The sequence below is a fragment of the Pleurodeles waltl genome, chromosome 12 (genome assembly GCF_031143425.1).
Source record: "Pleurodeles waltl isolate 20211129_DDA chromosome 12, aPleWal1.hap1.20221129, whole genome shotgun sequence".
In the NCBI taxonomy this organism is placed as follows: Eukaryota; Metazoa; Chordata; class Amphibia; order Caudata; family Salamandridae; genus Pleurodeles; species Pleurodeles waltl.
Window position 1 is genome coordinate 115,899,253 of NC_090451.1, and position 26,315 is coordinate 115,925,567.

Below are 26,315 nucleotides of genomic sequence, written 5' to 3' on the forward strand. Positions count from 1 at the left end.
TCTGGACATAGAATTTTTTAGAGTAACAAGGGCTTTTTAGGACAGGTGCAGAGCACATGGCCTGCTTCAGCTCCTCAAAAGCTTTCTGACAGCTTGCTGTCCATAATACCTTTTTAGGCATTTTCTTGGATGTGAGGTCATTAAGAGGGGCTGCAATGGAGCCATAGTTCTTAATGAACCTCCTGTAATACCCAGTGAGGCCTAGGAAGGCTCTCACCTGAGTCTGAGTGGTAGGGGGAACCCAATCAATAATAGTTTGGATTTTCCCCTGAAGTGGTGCAATCTGTTCCCCACCAACAAGGTGTCCCAGATAAACCACCTTACCCTGCCCTATCTGGCACTTTGAAGCCTTGATAGTGAGGCCTGCCTTTTGCAGAGCCTCCAAAACTTTCCATAGGTGGACCAGGTGATCATCCCAGCTGGAGCTAAAGACAGCTATATCATCCAAATATGCTGCATTGAAAGCTTCCAGCCCTTGCAGGACTGTGTTCACCAACCTCTGAAAAGTGGCAGGTGCATTTTTCAAACCAAAAGGCATTACAGTAAACTGGTAATGTCCTCCAATGGTAGAAAATGAAGTCTTAGGTTTAGCATCTTCTGACAATTTGATCTGCCAATACCCTGCAGTCAAATCAAAAGTGCTTAGATACTTGGCAGATGCCAGTGTATCTATGAGCTCATCTGTCCTGGGTATAGGGTGAGCATCAGTTTTGGTTACCAAGTTGAGACCTCTATAGTCTACACAAAACCTCATTTCCTTCTTTCCATCTTTAGAATTGGGTTTTGGTACCAGTACCACAGGAGAAGCCCATGGACTGTCAGAGTGCTCAACCACTCCTAGTTCCAACATTTTCTGAACTTCTTGCTTTATGCAGTCCCTGACATGGTCAGGCTGCCTATAGATCTTACTTTTGACAGGTAAACTGTCTCCAGTATCTATAGTGTGCTCACACCAAGAAGTGGTGCCTGGCACAATGGAGAAGAGTTCTGAAAATTGTCCTAGGAGATTTATGCAATTATCTTTCTGCTCAGCAGTAAGACAATCAGCCAAAACTACACCTTCCACAAGAGCATCTTGTTCTGTGGAAGAGAAGAGATCAGGTAGAGGATCACTGTCTTCTTCCTGTCCCTCATCAGTTGCCATGAGCAGGGTGAGATCAGCCCTGTCATAGTAGGGTTTCAGGCGGTTGACATGGAGCACCCTAAGGGGACTCCTGGCAGTGCCTAAGTCAACCAAGTAGGTGACTTCACCCTTCTTTTCAACAATTGTGTGGGGTCCACTCCATTTATCTTGGAGTGCTCTTGGGGCCACAGGCTCCAAGACCCACACTTTCTGCCCTGGTTGGTACTGAACCAAAACAGCCTTCTGATCATGCCATTGCTTCTGGAGCTCTTGGCTGGCCTGAAGGTTTTTACTGGCCTTTTTCATGTACTCAGCCATCCTTGATCTGAGGCCAAGTACATAATCCACAATATCCTGCTTAGGAGCTTTTAAAGGTTGTTCCCAACCCTCCTTTACAAGTGTGAGTGGACCCCTAACAGGGTGTCCAAAAAGAAGTTCAAAGGGGCTGAAGCCCACTCCTTTCTGGGGTACCTCCCTGTAGGCAAAAAGGAGGCATGGTAGAAGGATATCCCATCTCCTGCGGAGTTTTTCAGGGAGTCCCATAATCATGCCTTTGAGAGTTTTATTAAATCTCTCCACCAGTCCATTTGTTTGTGGATGATAGGGTGTTGTGAACTTGTACGTTACACCACACTCCTTCCACATGGCCTTTAAGTATGCAGACATGAAATTGCTTCCTTTGTCTGATACTACTTCCTTTGGGAAGCCCACCCTGGAAAATATTCCCAGGAGGGCCTTTGCCACTGCAGGAGCTGTAGTGGTCCTTAAAGGAATAGCTTCAGGATATCTTGTGGCATGGTCCACTACCACTAAGATAAACCTATTGCCTGAAGCAGTAGGAGGGTCAAGGGGGCCAACTATGTCAACCCCTACCCTTTCAAAGGGAACCCCAACCACAGGCAGTGGGATAAGGGGTGCCTTTGGAGTGCCACCTGTCTTGCCACTGGCTTGACAGGTTTCACAGGACTTACAAAATTCCTTTGTGTCCTCAGACATCCTATGCCAATGAAACAATGGTACCAATCTGTCCCAAGTTTTCATTTGACCCAGGTGCCCAGCTAAGGGAATGTCATGTGCCAGTGTTAGGAGGAACTTTCTGTACTCCTGAGGAATCACTAATCTCCTGGCAGCTCCAGGTTTAGGATCCCTATGCTCAGTGTACAAGAGGTTGTCCTCCCAGTAAACTCTGTGAGAGTCACTGACATCCCCATTAGCCTGTTTGACAGCTTGCTGTCTGAGACCCTCTAATGTGGGACAGGTTTGCTGTGCCACACTCAGCTCCTCTCTGGCAGGCCCCCCTTCACCCAAAAGCTCAGCAGTGTCTGCTTCCAGCTCCTCTGGTGTAGGTTCTGCACAGGGAGGGAATTCTTCTTCCTCAGAAGTAGAATCCACTGTACAGGGAGGGATAGTAGGAAGTGGTTTGCTTCTACTAGCCCTAGCTTTAGGGAGCACTTGGTCCATTGTTCCAGGATCCAAGCTTCCCTGTCCTTTTTGCTTTTTGGCCTGAGCCCTTGTCAAAGCAAAAATATGCCCTGGGATGCCCAGCATTGCTGCATGGGCCTCCAACTCCACATCTGACCAAGCTGATGTCTCCAAATCATTCCCTAATAGACAGTCTACAGGTAAATCTGAAGCTACCACAACTTTCTTTGGACCAGTTACCCCCCCCCAGTTGAGATTTACAACAGCCATGGGGTGGCTTTGTGTTATGTTGTGAGCATCGGTTACTTGGTACTGGTGTCCAAGTATGTGTTGTTCAGGGTGCACCAGTTTCTCAATCACCATTGTGACACTGGCACCTGTGTCCCTGTAGGCCTGGACCTCAACACCATTTATTAGGGTTAGTTGCTTGTACTTCTCCAAGTTATGGGGGCAAGCAACCAAAGTGGCTAAATCAATAGCCCCTTCAGAGACTAAAGTAGCCTCTGTGGTCTCCCTAATCAGACCAACCCCAACTAAATTACCAAAAGTGAGCCCAGCTACTCCCTTGGATTGGCTATTAGTAGGTTTGCTCCCACCACCACTGCTATTAGTAGGGACACTAGGTGTAGCAGTAGGGGTTGTAGTTTTAGGAGCTGTGGTGCCTTTCTTTGGACAACTGGGATCTGTTGTCCAATGGCCTTTTATTTTACATAAATAGCACCATGGTTTCTTTTCCTTGTTCTGATTAAAGGCGGATTTGGGCCCACCACCCCCACCAGAGTGTTTTTGTGGGCCTGATGAAGACTCATTTTTAGATTTGTCCCCACCCTTGTCTGAAGACTTACCATCCTTCCTTTTGTTGCCATCTTTGTCACCCCCTGTATGAACTTTTCTGTTCACTCTTGTTCTGACCCATTTGTCTGCCTTCTTTCCCAATTCTTGGGGAGAGGTCAGATCAGAGTCCACCAAGTACTGGTGTAACAAATCAGACACACAATTATTAAGAATATGCTCTCTCAGGATCAAGTTATACAGGCTGTCATAATCAGTAACTTTACTGCCATGTAACCACCCCTCCAAGGCCTTCACTGCCTGGTCAATGAAATCAACCCAGTCTTGTGAAGACTCCTTTTTGGTCTCTCTGAACTTTATCCTGTACTGTTCAGTGGTTAAGCCATAACCATCCAGGAGTGCATTCTTAAGAACTTGGAAATTATTGGCATCATTTTCTTTCACTGTAAGGAGCCTATCCCTTCCTTTTCCACTAAATGATAGCCATAGGATAGCAGCCCACTGCTTTTGAGGGACATCCTGTACAGCACAGGCCCTCTCAAGTGCAGCAAACCACTTGTTAATGTCATCCCCCTCCTTATAAGGGGGAACTATCTTGTACAGATTCCTGGAATCATGCTCTTTTGCAGGATGACTATGGGGAATACTGCTGCTGCCACCATGGGTATCTAAACCCAACTTCTGTCTTTCCCTCTCTATTTCTAAAGACTGTCTATCCAAATCCAGCTGTTGCTTCTTGAGCTTCAGTCTGGTTTGTTCCACTCTCAATCTATTGAGCTCCCTTTCTAACAATCTGTCATCAGGGTGGGTGGGAGGGACATTTCTAGATACAGAGGTATGATGGGAATGAACAGAAGGAGACCTGTCCCTTACAGAGGGCACCCTAACAGCTTGGCTACCAGCATAATGTGAGAGCACATCATCAGTATGGTGTGATTCAACCTCTGTACCAACTATGCTAGACTGTCTAGTAATGGGCAGGCTGAGAAGTTTCTTTCCTGAACCTTTTCCTGGGGGAGTCCCTGGATCAGATTGAGAACCATTAGCTACTTTTTCTACAGATTGGGCACTTATGGCCTTATCCTGTACTCTAAGCATATTAATTAACAGTTCTAAGGAAGGATTCTTCCCTACACTCAAACCTCTCTCTATGCAGAGACTCCTTGCTCCTTTCCAGCTAAGGTGATCATATGCAAGTTTGGACAGTTCAACATTTTTTCCTGTGCCAGACATTTTTTAGAGAGAGTTAAAGTGATAGAAAAAGAGAAAAAAGTTTTCAGAACTTTTTGGAAAGACAGAAAAAACTTTTTAAACTTTTAAGAACTTTTTGAAAGTTTAGGAGTACTTTTCAGCACTTAGAAAAGAGTGAAAAGAGGAAATGCAAAACTTTTTGGCTATGTGTATATACACTGACCTTGTTTTGTATATTTTTCTCTTATGAAAAGTACAATGACAAGAGTGGTAAGTAGTCTCAAGCACTTATCCCACCACTGCACAACCAATGTAGGAGGCTGGACTGGCTTGTAGTGAGTACCAAGGGGTACTTGCACCTTGCACCAGGCCCAGTTATCCCTTATTAGTGTATAGGGTGTCTAGCAGCTTAGGCTGATAGATAATGGTAGCTTAGCAGAGCAGCTCAGGCTGAACTAGGAGACGTGTGAAGCTACTACAGTACCACTTAGTGTCATATGCACAATATCATAAGAAAACACAATACACAGTTATACTAAAAATAAAGGTACTTTATTTTTATGACAATATGCCAAAGTATCTTAGAGTGTACCCTCAGTGAGAGGATAGGAAATATACACAAGATATATATACACAATAGCAAAAATATGCAGTATAGTCTTAGAAAACAGTGCAAACAATGTATTTACAATAGGATGCAATGGGGAAACATAGGGATAGGGGCAACACAAACCATATACTCCAGAAGTGGAATGCGAACCACGAATGGACCCCAAACCTATGTGACCTTGTAGAGGGTCGCTGGGACTATTAGAAAATAGTGAGAGTTAGCAAAATAACCCTCCCCAAGACCCTGAAAAGTGAGTGCAAAGTGCACTAAAGTTCCCCTAAGGACAAAATAGTCGTGTTAGAGGGAAAATGCAAGGAAAACACAAATCAGTAATGCAACAACGATGGATTCCTGACTGAGGGTACTTGTGGAACAAGGGGACCAAGTCCAAAAGTCACAAGCCACTCGGAGATGGGCAGATGCCCAAGAAATGCCAGCGGTTGGTGCAAAGAAGCTCTTACTAGGCTGAAGAACTGTGAATACTGCAGGAACGACAAGGGCTAGAGACTTCCCCTTTGGAGGATGAATCCCCCACGCCTTGGAGAGTCGTGCAGAAGTATTTTCCCGCCGGATGGACGCCAACAAGCCTTGCTACACGCAAATCGTGCGTTTGGCGTTTTTGGACGCTGCTGGGGCCCAGGAGGGACCAGGAGGTCGCAAATTAGACCTGCAGAGAGAGGGGACGTCGAGCAAGACAAAGAGCCCTCACTGAAGCAGGTAGCACCCGGAAAAGTGCCAGAAACAGGCACTATGAGGATGCGTGAAACGGTGCTCGCCGAAGTTGCACAAAGGAGTCCCACGTCGCCGGAGACCAACTTAGAAAGTCGTGCAATGCAGGTTAGAGTGCCGTGGACCCAGGCTTGGCTGTGCACGAAGGATTTCCACCGGAAGTGCACAGGGGCCGGAGTAGCTGCAAAGTCGCGGTTCCCAGCAATGCAGCCCAGCGAGGTGAGGCAAGGACTTACCTCCACCAAACTTGGGCTGAAGAGTCACTGGACTGTGGGGGTCACTTGGACGGTGTCGCTGGATTCGAGGGACCTCGCTCGTCGTGCTGAGAGGAGACCCAAGGGACCGGTAATGCAGCTTTTTGGTGCCTGCGGTTGCAGGGGGAAGATTCCGTCGACCCACGGGAGATTTCTTCGGAGCTTCTGGTGCAGAGAGGAGGCAGACTACCCCCACAGCATGCACAAGCAGGAAAACAGTCGAGAAGGCGGCAGGATCAGCGTTACAGAGTTGCAGTAGTCGTCTTTGCTACTATGTTGCAGGTTTGCAGGCTTCCAGCGCGGTCAGCGGTCGATTCCTTATCAGAAGGTGAAGAGGGAGATGCAGAGGAACTCGGCTGAGCTCATGCATTCGTTTTCTAAAGTTTCCCCAGAGACAGAGACCCTAAATAGCCAGAAAAGAGGGTTTGGCTACCTAGGAGAGAGGAAAGGCTACTAACACCTGAAGGAGCCTATCACAAGGAGTCTCTGACATCACCTGGTGGCACTGGCCACTCAGAGCAGTCCAGTGTGCCAGCAGCACCTCTGTTTCCAAGATGGCAGAGGTCTGGAGCACACTGGAGGAGCTCTGGACACCTCCCAGGGGAGGTGCAGGTCAGGGGAGTGGTCACTCCCCTTTCCTTTGTCCAGTTTCGCGCCAGAGCAGGGGCTAAGGGGTCCCTGAACCGGTGTAGACTGGCTTATGCAGAATTGGGCACACCTGTGCCCAACAAAGCATTTCCAGAGGCTGGGGGAGGCTACTCCTCCCCTGCCTTCACACCATTTTCCAAAGGGAGAGGGTGTCACACCCTCTCTCAGAGGAAGTTCTTTGTTCTGCCATCCTGGGCCAGACCTGGCTGGACCCCAGGAGGGCAGCTGCCTGTCTGAGGGGTTGGCAGCAGCAGCAGCTGCAGTGAAACCCCAGGAAGGGCAGTCTGGCAGTACCAGGGTCTGTGCTACAGACCACTGGGATCATGGAATTGTACCAACAATGCCAGGATGGCCTAGAGGGGGCAATTCCATGATCATAGACATGTTACATGGCCATATTCGGAGTTACCATGGTGAAGCTACATATAGGTAGTGTCCTATATGTAGTGCACGCGTGTAATGGTGTCCCCGCACTCACAAAGTTCAGTGAATTGGCTCTGAACAATGTGGGGGCACCTTGGCTAGTGCCAGGGTGCCCTCACACTAAGTAACTTTGCACCTAACCTTTACTAGGTAAAGGTTAGACATATAGGTGACTTATAAGTTACTTAAGTGTAGTGTAAAATGGCTGTGAAATAACGTGGATGTTATTTCACTCAGGCTGCAGTGGCAGGCCTGTGTAAGAATTGTCAGAGCTCCCTATGGGTGGCAAAAGAAATGCTGCAGCCCATAGGGATCTCCTGGAACCCCAATACCCTGGGTACCTCAGTACCATATACTAGGGAATTATAAGGGTGTTCCAGTAAGCCAATGTAAATTGGTAAAAATGGTCACTAGCCTGTCAGTGACAATTTGGAAAGAAATGAGAGAGCATAACCACTGAGGTTCTGATTAGCAGAGCCTCAGTGAGACAGTTAGTCACTACACAGGTAACACATTCAGGCACACTTATGAGCACTGGGGCCCTGGGTTACCAGGGTCCCAGTGACACATACAACTAAAACAACATATATACAGTGAAAAATGGGGGTAACATGCCAGGCAAGATGGTACTTTCCTACACAGTCCATTTGTTTGTGGATGATCGGGTGTTGTGAACTTGTACGTTACACCACACTCCTTCCACATGGCCTTTAAGTATGCAGACATGAAATTGCTTCCTCTGTTTGATACTACTTCCTTTGGGAAGCCCACCCTAGAAAATATTCCCAGGAGGGCCTTTGCCACTGCAGGGGCTGTAGTGGTCCTTAAAGGAATAGCTTCAGGATATCTTGTGGCATGGTCCACTACCACTAAGATAAATCTATTGCCTGAAGCAGTAGGAGGGTCAAGGGGGCCAACTATGTCAACCCCTACCCTTTCAAAGGGAACCCCAACCACAGGCAGTGGGATAAGGGGTGCCTTTGGAGTGCCACCTGTCTTGCCACTGGCTTGACAGGTTTCACAGGACTTGCAAAATTATTTTGTGTCCTCAGACATCCTAGGCCAATGAAACAGGGGAACAAGCCTGTCCCAAGTTTTCATTTGTCCTAGATGCCCAGCTAAGGGAATGTCATGTGCCAGTGTTAGGAGGAACTTTCTGTACTCCTGAGGAATCACTAATCTCCTGGCAGCTCCAGGTTTAGGATCCCTATGCTCAGTGTACAAGAGGTTGTTCTCCCAGTAAACTCTGTGAGAGTCACTGACATCCCCATTAGCCTGTTTGACAGCTTGCTGTCTGAGACCCTCTAATGTGGGACAGGTTTGCTGTGCCACACTCAGCTCCTCTCTGGCAGGCCCCCCTTCACCCAAAAGCTCAGCAGTGTCTGCTTCCAGCTCCTCTGGTGTAGGTTCTGCACAGGGAGGGAATTCTTCTTCCTCAGAATTAGAATCCACTGTAGAGGGAGGGATAGTAGGAAGTGGTTTGCTTCTACTAGCCCTAGCTTTAGGGAGCACTTGGTCCATTGTTCCAGGATCCAAGCTTCCCTGTCCTTTTTGCTTTTTGGCCTGAGCCCTTGTCAAAGCAAAAATATGCCCTGGGATGTCCAGCATTGCTGCATGGGCCTCCAACTCCACATCTGACCAAGCAGAGGTCTCCAAATCATTCCCTAATAGACAGTCTACAGGTAAATCTGAAGCTACCACAACTTTCTTTGGACCAGTTACCCCCCCCCAGTTGAGATTTACAACAGCCATGGGGTGGCTTTGTGTTATGTTGTGAGCATCGGTTACTTGGTACTGGTGTCCAAGTATGTGTTGTTCAGGGTGCACCAGTTTCTCAATCACCATTGTGACACTGGCACCTGTGTCCCTGTAGGCCTGGACCTCAACACCATTTATTAGGGTTAGTTGCTTGTACTTCTCCAAGTTATGGGGGCAAGCAACCAAAGTGGCTAAATCAATAGCCCCTTCAGAGACTAAAGTAGCCTCTGTGGTCTCCCTAATCAGACCAACCCCAACTAAATTACCAAAAGTGAGCCCAGCTACTCCCTTGGATTGGCTATTAGTAGGTTTGCTCCCACCACCACTGCTATTAGTAGGGACACTAGGTGTAGCAGTAGGGGTTGTAGTGGTAGGAGCTGTGGTGCCTTTCTTTGGACAACTGGGATCTGTTGTCCAATGGCCTTTTATTTTACATAAATAGCACCATGGTTTCTTTTCCTTGTTCTGATTAAAGGAGGATTTGGACCCACCACCCCCACCAGAGTGTTTTTGTGGGCCTGATGAAGACTCATTTTTAGATTTGTCCCCACCCTTGTCAGAAGACTTACCATCCTTCTTTTTGTTGCCATCTTTGTCACCCCCTGTATGAACTTTTCTGTTCACTCTTGTTCTGACCCATTTGTCTGCCTTCTTTCCCAATTCTTGGGGAGAGGTCAGATCAGAGTCCACCAAGTACTGGTGCAACAAATCAGACACACAATTATTAAGAATATGCTCTCTCAGGATCAAGTTATACAGGCTGTCATAATCAGTAACTTTACTGCCATGTAACCACCCCTCCAAGGCCTTCACTGCCTGGTCAATGAAATCAACCCAGTCTTGTGAAGACTCCTTTTTGGTCTCTCTGAACTTTATCCTGTACTGTTCAGTGGTTAAGCCATAACCATCCAGGAGTGCATTCTTAAGAACTTGGAAATTATTAGCATCATTTTCTTTTACAGTAAGGAGCCTATCCCTACCTTTTCCACTAAATGATAGCCATAGGATAGCAGCACACTGCTTTTGAGGGACATCCTGTACAGCACAGGCCCTCTCAAGTGCAGCAAACCACTTGTTAATGTCATCCCCCTCCTTATAAGGGAGAACTATCTTGTGCAGATTCCTGGAATCATGCTCTTTTGCAGGATGACTATGGGGAATACTGCTGCTGCCACCATGGGTATCTAAACCCAACTTCTGTCTTTCCTTCTCTAATTCTAAAGACTGTCTATCCAAATCCAGCTGTTGCTTCTTGAGCTTCAGTCTGGTTTGTTCCACTCTCAATCTATTGAGCTCCCTTTCTAACAATCTGTCATCAGGGTGGGTGGGAGGGACATTTCTAGATACAGAGGTATGATGGGAATGAACAGAAGGAGACCTGTCCCTTACAGAGGGCACCCTAACAGCTTGGCTAACAGTATAATGTGAGAGCACACCATCAGTATGGTGTGATTCAACCTCTGTACCAACTATGCTAGACTGTCTAGTAATGGGCAGGCTGAGAAGTTTCTTTCCTGAATCTTTTCCTGGGGGAGTCCCTGGATCAGATTGAGAACCATTAGCTACTTTTTCACCAGATTGGGCACTTATGGCCTTATCCTGTACTCTAAGCATGTTAATTAACAGTTCTAAGGAAGGATTCTTCCCTACACTCAAACCTCTCTCTCTGCAGAGACTCCTTGCTCCTTTCCAGCTAAGGTGATCATATGCAAGTTTGGACAGTTCAACATTTTGGCCTGTGCCAGACATTTTTAGAGAGAGTTAAAGTGATAGAAAAAGAGAAAAAAGTTTTCAGAACTTTTTGGAAAGACAGAAAAAACTTTTTTAACTTTTAAGAACTTTTTGAAAGTTTTAGAAGTACTTTTCAGCACTTAGAAAAGAGTGAAAAGAGGAAATGCAAAACCTTTTGGCTATGTGTATATACACTGACCTTGTTTTGTATATTTTTCTCTTATGAAAAGTACAATGACAAGAGTGGTAAGTAGTCTCAAGCACTTATCCCACCACTGCACAACCAATGTAGGAGGCTGGACTGGCTTGTAGTGAGTACCAAGGGGTACTTGCACCTTGCACCAGGCCCAGTTATCCCTTATTAGTGTATAGGGTGTCTAGCAGCTTAGGCTGATAGATAATGGTAGCTTAGCAGAGCAGCTTAGGCTGAACTAGGAGACGTGTGAAGCTACTACAGTACCACTTAGTGTCATATGCACAATATCATAAGAAAACACAATACACAGTTATACTAAAAATAAAGGTACTTTATTTTTATGACAATATGCCAAAGTATCTTAGAGTGTACCCTCAGTGAGAGGATAGGAAATATACACAAGATATATATACACAATAGCAAAAAATATGCAGTATAGTCTTAGAAAACAGTGCAAACAATGTATAGTTACAATAGGATGCAATGGGGAAACATAGGGATAGGGGCAACACAAACCATATACTCCAAAAGTGGAATGCGAACCACGAATGGACCCCAAACCTATGTGACCTTGTAGAGGGTCGCTGGGACTATTAGAAAATAGTGAGAGTTAGAAAAATAACCCTCCCCAAGACCCTGAAAAGTGAGTGCAAAGTGCACTAAAGTTCCCCTAAGGACAAAAGAGTCGTGTTAGAGGAATAATGCAGGAAAGACACAAACCAGCAATGCAACAACTGTGGATTTCCAATCTAGGGTACCTGTGGAACAAGGGGACCAAGTCCAAAAGTCACAAGCAAGTCGGAGATGGGCAGATGCCCAGGAAATGCCAGCTACGGGTGCAAAGAAGCTTCGACTGGACAGAAGAAGTTGAGGTTTCTGCAGGAACGAAAAGGGCTAGAGACTTCCCCTTTGGTGGACGGATCCCACTCGCCTTGGAGAGTCGTGCAGAAGTATTTTCCCGCCGGAAGGACGCCAACAAGCCTTGCTACACGCAAATCGTGCGTTTGACGTTTTTGGACGCTGCTGGGGCCCAGGAGGGACCAGGAGGTCGCAAATTGGACCTGCAGAGAGAAGGGACGTCGAGCAAAACAAAGAGCCCTCAATGAAGCAGGTACCACCCGGAGAAGTGCCAGAAACAGGCACTACGAGGATGCGTGAAACGGTGCTCGCCGAAGTTGCACAAAGGAGTCCCACGTCGCCGGAGACCAACTTAGAAAGTCGTGCAATGCAGGTTAGAGTGCCGTGGACCCAGGCTTGGCTGTGCACAAAGGATTTCCGCCGGAAGTGCCCAGGGGCCGGAGTAGCTGCAAAGTCGCGGTTCCCAGCAATGCAGCCCAGCGAGGTGAGGCAAGGACTTACCTCCACCAAACTTGGGCTGAAGAGTCACTGGACTGTGGGGGTCACGTGGACAGAGTCGCTGGATTCGAGGGACCTCGCTCGTCGTGCTGAGAGGAGACCCAAGGGACCGGTGATGCAGCTTTTTGGTGCCTGCGGTTGCAGGGGGAAGATTCCGTCGACCCACGGGAGATTTCTTCGGAGCTTCTGGTGCAGAGAGGAGGCAGACTACCCCCACAGCATGCACAAGCAGGAAAACAGTCGAGAAGGCGCAGGATCAGCGTTACAGAGTTGCAGTAGTCGTCTTTGCTACTATGTTGCAGGTTTGCAGGCTTCCAGCGCGGTCAGCGGTCGGTTCCTTATCAGAAGGTGAAGAGAGAGATGCAGAGGAACTTGGCTGAGCTCATGCATTCGTTATCTAAAGTTTCCCCAGAGACAGAGACCCTAAATAGCCAGAAAAGAGGGTTTGGCTACCTAGGAGAGAGGAAAGGCTACTAACACCTGAAGGAGCCTATCAGCAGGAGTCTCTGACGTCACCTGGTGGCACTGGCCACTCAGAGCAGTCCAGTGTGCCAGCAGCACCTCTGTTTCCAAGATGGCAGAGGTCTGGAGCACACTGGAGGAGCTCTGGACACCTCCCAGGGGAGGTGCAGGTCAGGGGAGTGGTCACTCCCCTTTCCTTTGTCCAGTTTCGCGCCAGAGCAGGGGCTAAGGGGTCCCTGAACCGGTGTAGACTGGCTTATGCAGAATTGGGCACATCTGTGCCCAACAAAGCATTTCCAGAGGCTGGGGGAGGCTACTCCTCCCCTGCCTTCACACCATTTTCCAAAGGGAGAGGGTGTCCCACCCTCTCTCAGAGGAAGTTCTTTGTTCTGCCATCCTGGGCCAGGCCTGGCTGGACCCCAGGAGGGCAGCTGACTGTCTGAGGGGTTGGCAGCAGCAGCAGCTGCAGTGAAACCCCAGGAAGGGCAGTCTGGCAGTACCAGGGTCTGTGCTACAGACAACTGGGATCATGGAATTGTACCAACAATGCCAGGATGGCATAGAGGGGGCAATTCCATGATCATAGACATGTTACATGGCCATATTCGGAGTTACCATGGTGAAGCTACATATAGGTAGTGACCTATATGCAGTGCACGCGTGTAATGGTGTCCCCGCACTCACAAAGTTCAGTGAATTGGCTCTGAACAAAGTGGGGGCACCTTGGCTAGTGCCAGGGTGCCCTCACACTAAGTAACTTTGCACCTAACCTTTACCAGGTAAAGGTTAGACATATAGGTGACTTATAAGTTACTTAAGTGCAGTGTAAAATGGCTGTGAAATAACGTGGATGTTATTTCACTCAGGCTGCAGTGGCAGGCCTGTGTAAGAATTGTCAGAGCTCCCTATGGGTGGCAATAGAAATGCTGCAGCCCATAGGGATCTCCTGGAACCCCAATACCCTGGGTACCTCAGTACCATATACTAGGGAATTATAAGGGTGTTCCAGTAAGCCAATGTAAATTGGTAAAAATGGTCACTAGCCTGTCAGTGACAATTTGGAAAGAAATGAGAGAGCATAACCACTGAGGTTCTGATTAGCAGAGCCTCAGTGAGACAGTTAGTCACTACACAGGTAACACATTCAGGCACACTTATGAGCACTGGGGCCCTGGGTTACCAGGGTCCCAGTGACACATACAACTAAAACAACATATATACAGTGAAAAATGGGGGTAACATGCCAGGCAAGATGGTACTTTCCTACAGTCATGTAGAGGAATACAGTGTGAGAAAGTAACTAAAGTGTCAATAGAGACGGCGTTTAGGGTGCAAAATAAGCTGTATGCTTGTCATGAATGTTGGAAAGCACATTGCACATCCAAGAATGATACGAAAACACTTTTAAAATATAAAAAATAGCGTACTGTAGAAAGACGAAAAGAACACATGTACTTGGTCCATCCTCCATGGAGGAATGAACACAAGAAAGGAAGATTCAGTCTATGGGAGCTAAGCATTCGAAAAATTGCAAATGTGAGTGACATAGAAAACAATTAATGGTAAGTAAGCTATGGGCGTGTGGTAAGCCCACTGAATTCTAAACAATATGTCTCACAGCACATTCACTGTGTACGCAAGACATAAAAAGGTGTGACTAAGAGAATTCTGAGATTTAGAGCTTGACAGCAATTCACAACCCAACCAAACTGTGCCCTATATAATAATTTACAACAGAGCCAAAGTACACCTTTTATACCCCCAATGGTGGAGGTAAGATATTCAGCAGACACGTGGTCTCCCAGTGCTAAAGGATTTTGGCTAGATATGAGGTGGGCGAAGTGCCCTGAAAACATTATAAAAGTAGGACACGTGCTATAAGCAGACATCACTTCCTTGGCAAGGCAGAAGAAAGGGCACTTCAGAGGGAAGAAATGAGAGGGCTGAGGAACAGACAGATAGCTCCCCTATGGGCAGAGGTGGCGGGAGCATTGAACACTCCTGACATGACTATGATGACGATGCAGATGGGCCTCTTAACTTGCGGAGTTAGTAGCACGACAAACACACCTCTCCTAGACCTCCCTGGAAGATCATACACTGGGGAGGGTTCCCCTGGGTCCCTTCCCCCCCCCCGGCTGGGACTCATACAGCTGTAGACACACTCACACGATGCGTAGTTAGGTCTCGTTTCTGGGCAAGTTGTTTGGCTTGCTTGTTATTTGTTGTAATAAGAGATGATGAGTACCTGACGTGCCAGAGCTGGAAATGGTGGCAACCGACCACCCTGCTCCATGGGCATACAGCGCTGAACCGGAGACCCACAGGAGGCCCACACCACAGATCACAAGCCTGCTTACAGATTTATGCAAGGAACAGCCCTCAGCGTGGTGGTAACATAATATAATAGCAGTAATGGGTAACTGGTCAAAAGTTGTCATGGAAAGGATATTCATACAGCTCTGCAACCTGTTACAATCCTGTGAATAATATGTACCATCTGAAATACCAATAAATAAAAAAATAAAAAAATCTGCTGCACAACTTAGGGTAAGGCTGGTGTTGTAGTGGTAGATCTGAGGCCCTAGGAGAGCTGGAGACCCCAAAGAGCTACAGCAGCTCAGAAGTCCACTTAGGCTTCATCAGGGACCCGTTTTGTGACTTGAAAACCCATTAATGCAACAATAAAGGGGTGAAGTAAATAGCATCAACATTGCATAAACTGGTGTTCTTTGCAGTTTTTTTAATAAATAACAGCGCCTGGAAGCCCTTCTGACTGTGAAGGTTTGTTTAACAAATAGTGTTGGAACAACATAAAAGAGGGGGAACTGTAAGACAGTTGCACAGATAGAAGGACGGATAGAAGGTTAAACAGATCGTCATAAATAAGCCACATGCACCGATGCATCTGTACAGGTTTGTAGACAGAAAGGCAGGTATGTAGCTGTTAGTAAATCATGGATGAGATATAATCAGCTTCACAGAAACCGCTGTAAATCACACGCGCCTGCTTTAGAAATAACCACGCCACAAAGACCTTGGTAGTCAGCACGTAGGCTTTAAAGTGTTAACATAAACAGAGATGGGCAGAAATAGGCAGTAAGGCAGATACCCAGATTGAAATAGAAAGTAAATAGAAAGCAGATGTAGTAATAGACGTGGACCGATAAGTATATAGAGAAGCAGCTGTTGGTACGAAAATGGGATCACATATGATCAACTTTGTGTGGACTGTCAGGATTTGAAAACGGTTGCTTCATACCAAAAAAAAACATAGCGCCAAGATGTCCTCCTCAATGTCCCTATGAGCGTTATAGTGTTAACAAAGCATACAGCCAGGCATCAACACTCTGTTAGACAGGTTCACAGTCACGCACAGGTAGGTGAGCAGATAGATAAGCAGGCACACAGGCAAAAAGATGGATGGACAGATGAATGGATCAATAGATGGACGGACCTCTCTGTTAAACATGAGTCAAATGTAGGGATGGGCGTAACCAGTGTAACTCACTGCAGTGTAATTACGCGAAATTACAGCAACATTATGCAAGGTTGTACAGAATTACACAAGGCTATTTTCCTGGTGTAAAATACACGCTCAGATCCGAAAGGAACCTGATATACACTTTGCACAAGAAAATCGCTCTAAATGCAACAGAACTGGAACAACAGCCGCTGCTCGCGCTCTTTTCCTCCGCTCTTGGGTAGATGTCTTTCCCCACATTACTCCAAATTCCACAAAGGAGCGTAATTGTGTAATTCACGATTCGACCACGACTAATAAACTTGGCTTAAGTTTTAAAACTTTCCCTCTAGCTGCCCGGTGATCCGTCGGGTGCGGGATGATGAAGCCAAACGCTGATTGGGTGAGTGCGCCTCACAGTGTCCTTCTCCGTCGCCTCTTTCTTTCAGACCCTTGGGAGCTCAGTCTTACTTTCTATACAAATATTTATTTTTAGACCTTTTTTCTTTGCGGCCTAAATTGCTGCAAAAATTGATATTTGACTAGCAGGATCCCTTTCAACATTGAAAGCTACTCCGCGTCAGTACAGGAGCCTCGGCGCTGCAGGTACAGGAGACACAGACATCCATCCCTCTTGCTGACCGGGTCCTGTGAAACCAAACTGTAGCTCATACTTTTCACATCAGGACCGCCACAAACGTAAAAGCGCAGAAAGGTGAAATAAATAATAGCATTGTTAACGCGTTCTTCAAAGACATTTAATTTCACAGTTGAAATTAGGTTCAACCTCTTAACTCATGTAAATATTAAGTGAGAATAAAAATGCTACCCAACTGCCGTGACATTGACACCCGCAATGCCGTGACTCGGATTCGAACCGAGGTTGCTGCGGCCACAACGCAGAGTACTAACCACTATACGATCACAGCGAGCTACTTGGGCTCTGAAAAGACTACCCTGGTGTGGCTCTGATAGGCTTAAAAAAGGTCACAGTGTCCGTGGAGTGGATAGATTTAGCGTTTGTTCAAAACCCATCTTTTCAAGTTAGATCAGGGTCTTTTCTTTGAGTGGCAGATCACAGCAAATATTTACCTCTCTGCTTCCAGTGACAAGACTCCCCATAAACCAAGAAGCCCAGACTTCTTAACAAGATCCACCACTCTGCCCTGCAAGTCTCAAGTGTTCTATGAGTGCTGGGGTCGGGGAAGTGAACACTGCAAAAACTTAATCCACGGCCGACCAAACTCCTCCAGGCCAGGAGGGGCTCGGAACAGGCCCCCACATATTGTTGTTTTTTTCTTTTCTGGGTGTCTCTTCAGACACATTCAGCTGCTTGGTGCATACTGCTTTAGAGTTGCATTGTGTGGAATGAAGTGGCGTAAACTTGACTAGCAAACAATGGAGTGGTGATGAATGGAGGGTCATAGAAGGGAATAGATTGAAGTGCAAAGAGTAGAGTGACGTAATGTGTCATAGAATACAGTAGAATATAATGAAGTGGTGTGCCTTGGCATGAGGTTGAATAGCATTGTGAAGAATGGAGTGGCATAGAGCAGAGTGGGGTAGAGAGGAGTGAGGTTGCATAGAATGGCATAGAGTAGCATAGAGTAAAGTAGTGTGGTGTAGAGTGGCACAGTGTGGTGTAGAGTGAAGTGGCATGGAATGACATAGAGTCAGAGAACAGTGTGTCATGGAGAGGGGTGGCAAAGAATTAGGAGGAGTGGAGTCGGACTGCATGAAGTAGAGTGTTGTGGAGTTGAGTAGCATACAGTCGCGTTGCATGGAGTGACACTGTGGTGTAGAGAGGAGCAGAGTAAAAAGTGGCATAGAGTAGAAAGGCCTACAGGAGAGTAGTGTAGAGTGGCACAGCATAGAGTAGTGTGCAGTAGAGTGGCATAGAGTAGAGCACATGTAGTGCCATTGAGTGATATTGTGTGAGATGGAGTGGAGTGGAGTACAGTGAGTTGGCATGGAATGAAGTAGTATAGAGTAGAGTGGGAGAGAGTAAAGTGGAGTGGCATAGAGTGAACTAGAGTAGAGCGTAGTGGGATAGAGTGGAGTGGCATGGAGTGGAATGGAGAGGCACAGAGTAGGGTAGAGTGCAAAAGTGTGGAATGGCATGGAGTTGAGTGGAGTGGCATAGAGTAGAGTGGCATTCTGTGGGGTGGATTAGAGTGGCATGGAGTGGCATATAGTAGAGTGGAATAGAGCTTAGTGGTGGAGAGTACAGTGGCTTAGAGTGGAGTATAGTAGCATGGAGTAGAGTAGCGTAGAGTAGAGAGGGGTGCAACGGAGTAGAGTGGCATAGAGTTGAGTGGTGTACAGTGGCGTAGAGTAGAATGGGATCAAATAAAGTGGCGTACAGTAGACTGGAGTAGAGTAGCATAGAGTGGAGAGGCATAGAGTGGAGAGGAGTAAAGTAGAGTGGAATTGTATAGAGTAGAGTTCAGTTGAGTATTCTAGAGTGATGTAGAGCAGAGTGGCATAGAGTCACATAAAGTGGCATTCTATGAAGTAGGGTGGCGTAGAGAGGAATGAAGGGAAGTGGCATAGAGTAGAGTGGAGTGGAGTGGAGTAGAGGGGCATAGCAGAGAGTGACAGGGTGGAGTGGCATAGAATGGAGTAGCATAAAGTGGAGTGAAGTGGCGTATAGTGGAGTGGCATAGATTAGAGTGGCATAGAGTGGAGTGATAGAGTGGAACAATGTAGATTAGAGTGGAGTAGAACTGAGTAGAGTGGAGTGGTATAGAGTTGCACAGTGTAGAGTACAGTGGCACTGAGGGGAGTCGAGTATAGTCATGCAGAGGAATACAGTGTGAGAAAGTAACTAAAGTGTCAATAGAGACGGCGTTTAGGGTGAAAAATAAGCTGTATGCTTGTCATGAATGTTGGAAAGCACATTGCACATCCAAGAATGATACGAAAACACTTTTAAAATATAAAAAATAGCGTACTGTAGAAAGACGAAAAGAACACATGTACTTGGTCCATCCTCCATGGAGGAATGAACACAAGAAAGGAAGATTCAGTCTATGGGAGCTAAGCAATCGAAATATTGCAAATGTGAGTGACATAGAAGACAATTAATGGTAAGTAAGCTATGGGCGTGTGGTAAGCCCACTGAATTCTAAACAATATGTCTCACAGCACATTCACTGTGTACGCAAGACATAAAAAGGTGTGACTAAGAGAATTCTGAGATTTAGAGCTTGACAGCAATTCACAACCCAACCAAATTGAGCCCTATATAATAATTTACAACAGAGCCAAAGTACACCTTTTATACCCCCAATGGTGGAGGTAAGATATTCAGCAGACACGTGGTCTCCCAGTGCTAAAGGATTTTGGCTAGATATGAAGTGGGCGAAGTGCCCTGAAAACATTATAAAAGTAGGACACGTGCTATAAGCAGACATCACTTCCTTGGCAAGGCAGAAGAAAGGGCACTTCAGAGGGAAGAAATGAGAGGGCTGAGGAACAGACAGATAGCTCCCCTATGGGCAGAGGTGGCGGGAGCATGGAACACTCCTGATATGACTACGATGACGATGCAGATGGGCCTCTTAACTTGCGGAGTTAGGAGCACGACAAACACACCTCTCCTAGACCTCCCTGGAAGATCATACACTGGGGAGGGTTCCCCTGGGTCCCTTCCCCCCCCCGGCTGGGCCCCATACAGCTGTAGACACACTCACACGATGCATAGTTAGGTCTCGGTTTCTGGGCAAGTTGTTTGGCTTGCTTGTTATTTGTTGTAATAAGAGATGATGAGTACCTGACGTGCCAGAGCTGGAAATGGTGGGAACCGACCACCCTGCTCCATGGGCATACAGCACTGAACCGGAGACCCACAGGAGGCCCACACTACAGATCACAAGCCTGCTTACAGATTTATGCAAGGAACAGCCCTCAGCGTGGTGGTAACATAATATAATAGCAGTAATGGGTAACTGTTCAAAAGTTGTCATGGAAAGGAGATTCATACAGCTCTGCAACCTGTTACAATCCTGTGAATAATATGTACCATCTGAAATACCAATAAATAAAAAAAATAAAAAATCTACTGCACAACTTAGGGTATGGCTGGTGTTGTAGTGGTAGATCTGAGGCCCTAGGAGAGCTGGAGACCCCACAGAGCTACAGCAGCTCAGAAGTCCACTTGGGCTTCATCAGGGACCCGTTTTGTGACTTGAAAACCCATTAATGCAACAATAAAGGGGTGAAGTAAATGTCATCAACATTGCATAAACTGGTGTTCTTTGCAGTTTTTTTTAATAAATAACAGCGCCTGGAAACCCTTCTGACTGTGAAGGTTTGTTTAACAAATAGTGTTGTAACAACATAAAAGAGGGGGAACTGTAAGACAGTTGCACAGATAGAAGGACGGATAGAAGGTTTAACAGATTGTCATAAATAAGCCACATGCACCGATGCATCTGTACAGGTTTGTAGACAGAAAGGCAGGTATGTAGCTGTTAGTAAATCATGGATGAGATATAATCAGCTTCACAGAAACCGCTGTAAATCACACGCGCCTGCTTTAGAAAGAACCACGCCACAAAGACCTTGGTAGTCAGCATGTAGGCTTTAAAGTGTTAAAATAAACAGAGATGGGCAGAAATAGGCAGTAAGGCAGATACCCAGATTGAAATAGAAAGGTAAATAGAAAGCACATGTAGTAATAGACGTGGACCGATAAGTATATAGAGAAGCAGCTGTTGGTACGAAAATGGGATCAGATATGATCAACTTTGTGTGGACTGTCAGGATTTGAAAACGGTTGCTTCATACCAAAAAAAACCATAGCGCCAAGATGTCCTCCTCAATGTCCCTATGAGCGTTATAGTGTTAACAAAGCATACAGCCAGGCATCAACACTCTGTTAGACAGGTTCACAGTCACGCACAGGTAGGTGAGCAGATAGATAAGCAGGCACACGGGCAAAAAGATGGATGGACAGATGAATGGATCAATGGATGGACGGACCTCTCTGTTAAACATGAGTCAAATGAAGGGATGGGCGTAACCAGTGTAACTCACTGCAGTGTAATTACGCAAAATTACAGCAACATTATGCGAGGTTGTACAGAATTACACAAGGCTATTTTCCTGGTGCAAAATACACGCTCAGATCCGAAAGGAACCTGATATACACTTTGCACAAGAAAATCGCTCTAAATGCAACAGAACTGGCACAACAGCCGCTGCTCGCGCTCTTTTCCTCCGCTCTTGGGTAGATGTCTTTCCCCACATTACTCCAAATTCCACAAAGGAGCGTAATTGTGTAATTCACGATTCGACCACGACTAATAAACTTGGCTTAAGTTTTAAAACTTTCCCTCTAGCTGCCCGGTGATCCGTCGGGTGCGGGATGATGAAGCCAAACGCTGATTGGGTGAGTGCGCCTCTCAGTGTCCTTCTCCGTCGCCTCTTTCTTTCAGACCCTTGGGAGCTCAGTCTTACTTTCTATACAAATATTTATTTTTAGACCTTTTTTCTTCGCGGCCTGAATTGCTGCAAAAACTGATATTTGACTAGCAGGATCCCTTTCAACATTGAAAGCTACTCCGCGTCAGTACAGGAGCCTCGGCGCTGCAGGTACAGGAGACACAGACATCCATCCCTCTTGCTGACCGGGTCCCGTGAAACCAAACTGTAGCTTATACTTTTCACATCAGGACCGCCACAAACGTAAAAGCGCAGAAAGGTGAAATAAATAATAACATTGTTAACGCGTTCTTCAAAGACATTTAATTTCACCGTTGAAATTAGGTTCAAGCTCTTAACTCATGTAAATATTAAGAAGTGAGAATAAAAATGCTGCCCAACTGCCGTGACATTTCCACCCGCAATGCTGTAACTCGGATTCGAACCGAGGTTGCTGCGGCCACAACGCAGAGTACTAACCACTATACGATCACGGCGAGCTACTTGGGCTCTGAAAAGACTACCCTGGTGTGGCTCTGATAGGCTTAAAAAAGGTCACAGTGTCCGTGGAGTGGATAGATTTAGCGTTTGTTTAAAACCCATCTTTTCAAGTTAGATCAGGGTCTTTTCTTTGAGTAGCAGATCACAGCAAATATTTACCTCTCTGCTTCCAGTGACAAGACTCCCCATAAACCAAGAAGCCCAGACTTCTTAACAAGATCCACCACTCTGCCCTGCAAGTCTCAAGTGTTCTATGAGTGCTGGGTCGGGGAAGTGAACACTGCAAAAACTTAATCCACGGCCGACCAAACTCCTCCAGGCCAGGAGGGGTTCGGAACAGGCCCCCACATATTGTTGTTTTTTTCTTTTCTGGATGTCTCTTCAGACACATTCAGCTGCTTGGTGCATACTGCTTTAGAGTTGCATTGTGTGGAATGAAGTGGCTTAAACTTGACTAGCAAACAATGGAGTGGTGATGAATGGAGAGTCATAGAAGGGAGTAGATTGAAGTGCAAAGAGTAGAGTGACGTAATGTGTCATAGAATACAGTGGAATATAATGAAGTGGTGTGCCTTGGCATGGCGTTGAATAGCATTGTGAGGAATGGAGTGGCATAGAGCAGAGTGGGGTAGAGAGGAGTGAGGTTGCATAGAATGGCATAGAGTAGCATAGAGTAAAGTAGTGTGGTGTAGAGTGGCATAGTGTGGTGTAGAGTGAAGTGGCATGGAATGGCATAGAGTCAGAGAACAGTGTGTCATGGAGAGGCGTGGCAAAGAATTAGGAGGAGTGGAGTAGGACTGCATGAAGTAGAGTGTTGTGGAGTTCAGTAGCATACTGTCGCGTTGCATGGAGTGACACTGTGGTGTAGAGAGGAGCAGAGAAAAAAGTGGCATAGAGTAGAAAGGCCTACAGGAGAGTAGTGTAGAGTGGCACAGCATAGAGTAGTGTGCAGTAGAGTGGCATAGAGTAGAGCGCATGTAGTGCCATTGAGTGATATTGTGTGAGATGGAGTGGAGTGGAGTACAGTGAAGTGGCATGGAATGAAGTAGTATAGAGTAGAGTGGGAGAGAGTAAAGTGGAGTGGCATAGAGTGAACTAGAGTAGAGCGTAGTGGGATAGAGTGGAGTAGCATGGAGTGGAATGGAGAGGCACAGAGTAGGGTAGACTGCAAAAGTGTGGAATGGCATGGAGTTGAGTGGAGTGGCATAGAGTAGAGTGGCATTCTGTGGGGTGGATTAGAGTGGCATGGAGTGGCATACAGTAGAGTGGAATAGAGCTTAGTGGTGGAGAGTACAGTGGCTTAGAGTGGAGTGTAGTAGCATGGAGTAGAGTAGCGTAGAGTAGAGAGGGGTGCAACGGAGTAGAGTGGCATAGAGTTGAGTGGTGTACAGTGGCGTAGAGTAGAATGGGATAAAAGAAAGTGGCGTACAGTAGACTGGAGTAGAGTAGCATAGAGTGGAGAGGCATAGAGTGGAGAGGAGTAAAGTAGAGTGGAATTGTATAGAGTAGAGTTCAGTTGAGTATTCTAGAGTGATGTAGAGCAGAGTGGCATAGAGTCACATAAAGTGGCATTCTATGAAGTAGGGTGGCGTAGAGAGGAATGAAGGGAAGTGGCATAGAGTAGAGTGGAGTGGAGTAGAGGGGCATAGCAGAGAGTGACAGGGTGGAGTGGCATAGAATGGAGTAGCATAAAGTGGAGTGAAGTGGCGTATAGTGGAGTGGCATAGATTAGAGTGGCATAGAGTGGAGTGATAGAGTGGAACAATGTAGATTAGAGTGGAGTAGAACTGAGTAGAGTGGAGTGGTATAGAGTTGCACAGTGTAGAGTACAGTGGCACTGAGGGGAGTAGAGTATAGTCATGTAGAGGAATACAGTGTGAGAAAGTAACTAAAGTGTCAATAGAGACGGCGTTTAGGGTGAAAAATAAGCTGTATGCTTGTCATGAATGTTGGAAAGCACATTGCACATCCAAGAATGATACGAAAACACTTTTAAAATATAAAAAATAGCGTACTGTAGAAAGACGAAAAGAACACATGTACTTGGTCCATCCTCCATGGAGGAATGAACACAAGAAAGGAAGATTCAGTCTATGGGAGCTAAGCAATCGAAATATTGCAAATGTGAGTGACATAGAAAACAATTAATGGTAAGTAAGCTATGGGCGTGTGGTAAGCCCACTGAATTCTAAACAATATATCTCACAGCACATTCACTGTGTACGCAAGACATAAAAAGGTGTGACTACGAGAATTCTGAGATTTAGAGCTTGACAGCAATTCACAACCCAACCAAATTGAGCCCTATATAATAATTTACAACAGAGCCAAAGTACACCTTTTATAACCCCAATGGTGGAGGTAAGATATTCAGCAGACACGTGGTCTCCCAGTGCTAAAGGATTTTGGCTAGATATGAAGTGGGCGAAGTGCCCTGAAAACATTATAAAAGTAGGACACGTGCTATAAGCAGACATCACTTCCTTGGCAAGGCAGAAGAAAGGGCACTTCAGAGGGAAGAAATGAGAGGGCTGAGGAACAGACAGATAGCTCCCCTATGGGCAGAGGTGGCGGGAGCATGGAACACTCCTGACATGACTATGATGACGATGCAGATGGGCCTCTTAACTTGCGGAGTTAGGAGCACGACAAACACACCTCTCCTAGACCTCACCGGAAGATCATACACTGGGGAGGGTTCCCCTGGGTCCCTTCCCCCCCCCCCGGCTGGGCCCCATACAGCTGTAGACACACTCACACAATGCGTAGTTAGGTCTCGTTTCTGGGCAAGTTGTTTGGCTTGCTTGTTATTTGTTGTAATAAGAGATGATGAGTACCTGACGTGCCAGAGCTGGAAATGGTGGCAACCGACCACCCTGCTCCATGGGCATACAGCGCTGAACCGGAGACCCACAGGAGGCCCACACCACAGATCACAAGCCTGCTTACAGATTTATGCAAGGAACAGCCCTCAGCGTGGTGGTAACATAATATAATAGCAGTAATGGGTAACTGTTCAAAAGTTGTCATGGAAAGGAGATTTATACAGCTCTGCAACCTGTTACAATCCTGTGAATAATATGTACCATCTGAAATACCAATAAATAAAAAAAATTAAAAATCTGCTGCACAACTTAGGGTAAGGCTGGTGTTGTAGTGGTAGATCTGAGGCCCTAGGAGAGCTGGAGACCCCACAGAGCTACAGCAGCTCAGAAGTCCACTTAGGCTTCATCAGGGACCCGTTTTGTGACTTGAAAACCCATTAATGCAACAATAAAGGGGTGAAGTAAATGTCATCAACATTGCATAAACTGGTGTTCTTTGCAGTTTTTTTAATAAATAACAGCGCCTGGAAGCCCTTCTGACTGTGAAGGTTTGTTTAACAAATAGTGTTGTAACAACATAAAAGAGGGGGAACTGTAAGACAGTTGCACAGATAGAAGGACGGATAGAAGGTTAAACAGATCCTCATAAATAAGCCACATGCACCGATGCATCTGTACAGGTTTGTAGACAGAAAGGCAGGTATGTAGCTGTTAGTAAATAATGGATGAGATATAATCAGCTTCACAGAAACCGCTGTAAATCACACGCGTCTGCTTTAGAAATAACCACGCCACAAAGACCTTGGTAGTCAGCATGTAGGCTTTAAAGTGTTAACATAAACAGAGATGGGCAGAAATAGGCAGTAAGGCAGATACCCAGATTGAAATAGAAAGTAAATAGAAAGCACATGTAGTAATAGACGTGGACCGATAAGTATATAGAGAAGCAGCTGTTGGTACGAAAATGGGATCACATATGATCAACTTTGTGTGGACTGTCAGGATTTGAAAACGGTTGCTTCATACCAAAAAAAAACATAGCGCCAAGATGTCCTCCTCAATGTCCCTATGAGCGTTATAGTGTTAACAAAGCATACAGCCAGGCATCAACACTCTGTTAGACAGGTTCACAGTCACGCACAGGTAGGTGAGCAGATAGATAAGCAGGCACACAGGCAAAAAGATGGATGGACAGATGAATGGATCAATAGATGGACGGACCTCTCTGTTAAACATGAGTCAAATGTGGGGATGGGCGTAACCAGTGTAACTCACTGCAGTGTAATTACGCAAAATTACAGCAACATTATGCAAGGTTGTACAGAATTACACAAGGCTATTTTCCTGGTGCAAAATACACGCTCAGATCCGAAAGGAACCTGATATACACTTTGCACAAGAAAA

At 46.2% G+C, this 26,315-nt stretch overlaps 1 non-coding gene across 1 annotated transcript; it reads right to left on the bottom strand.

Moving 5' to 3' along the window:
• Positions 1–17,015: 17,015 nt before the first annotated feature.
• On the bottom strand, positions 17,016–17,087 carry TRNAH-GUG (transfer RNA histidin (anticodon GUG)). Its single transcript has one exon. It is a non-coding gene; the product is annotated as a tRNA-His (tRNA).
• Between the last annotated feature and the right edge of the window lie 9,228 nt (positions 17,088–26,315).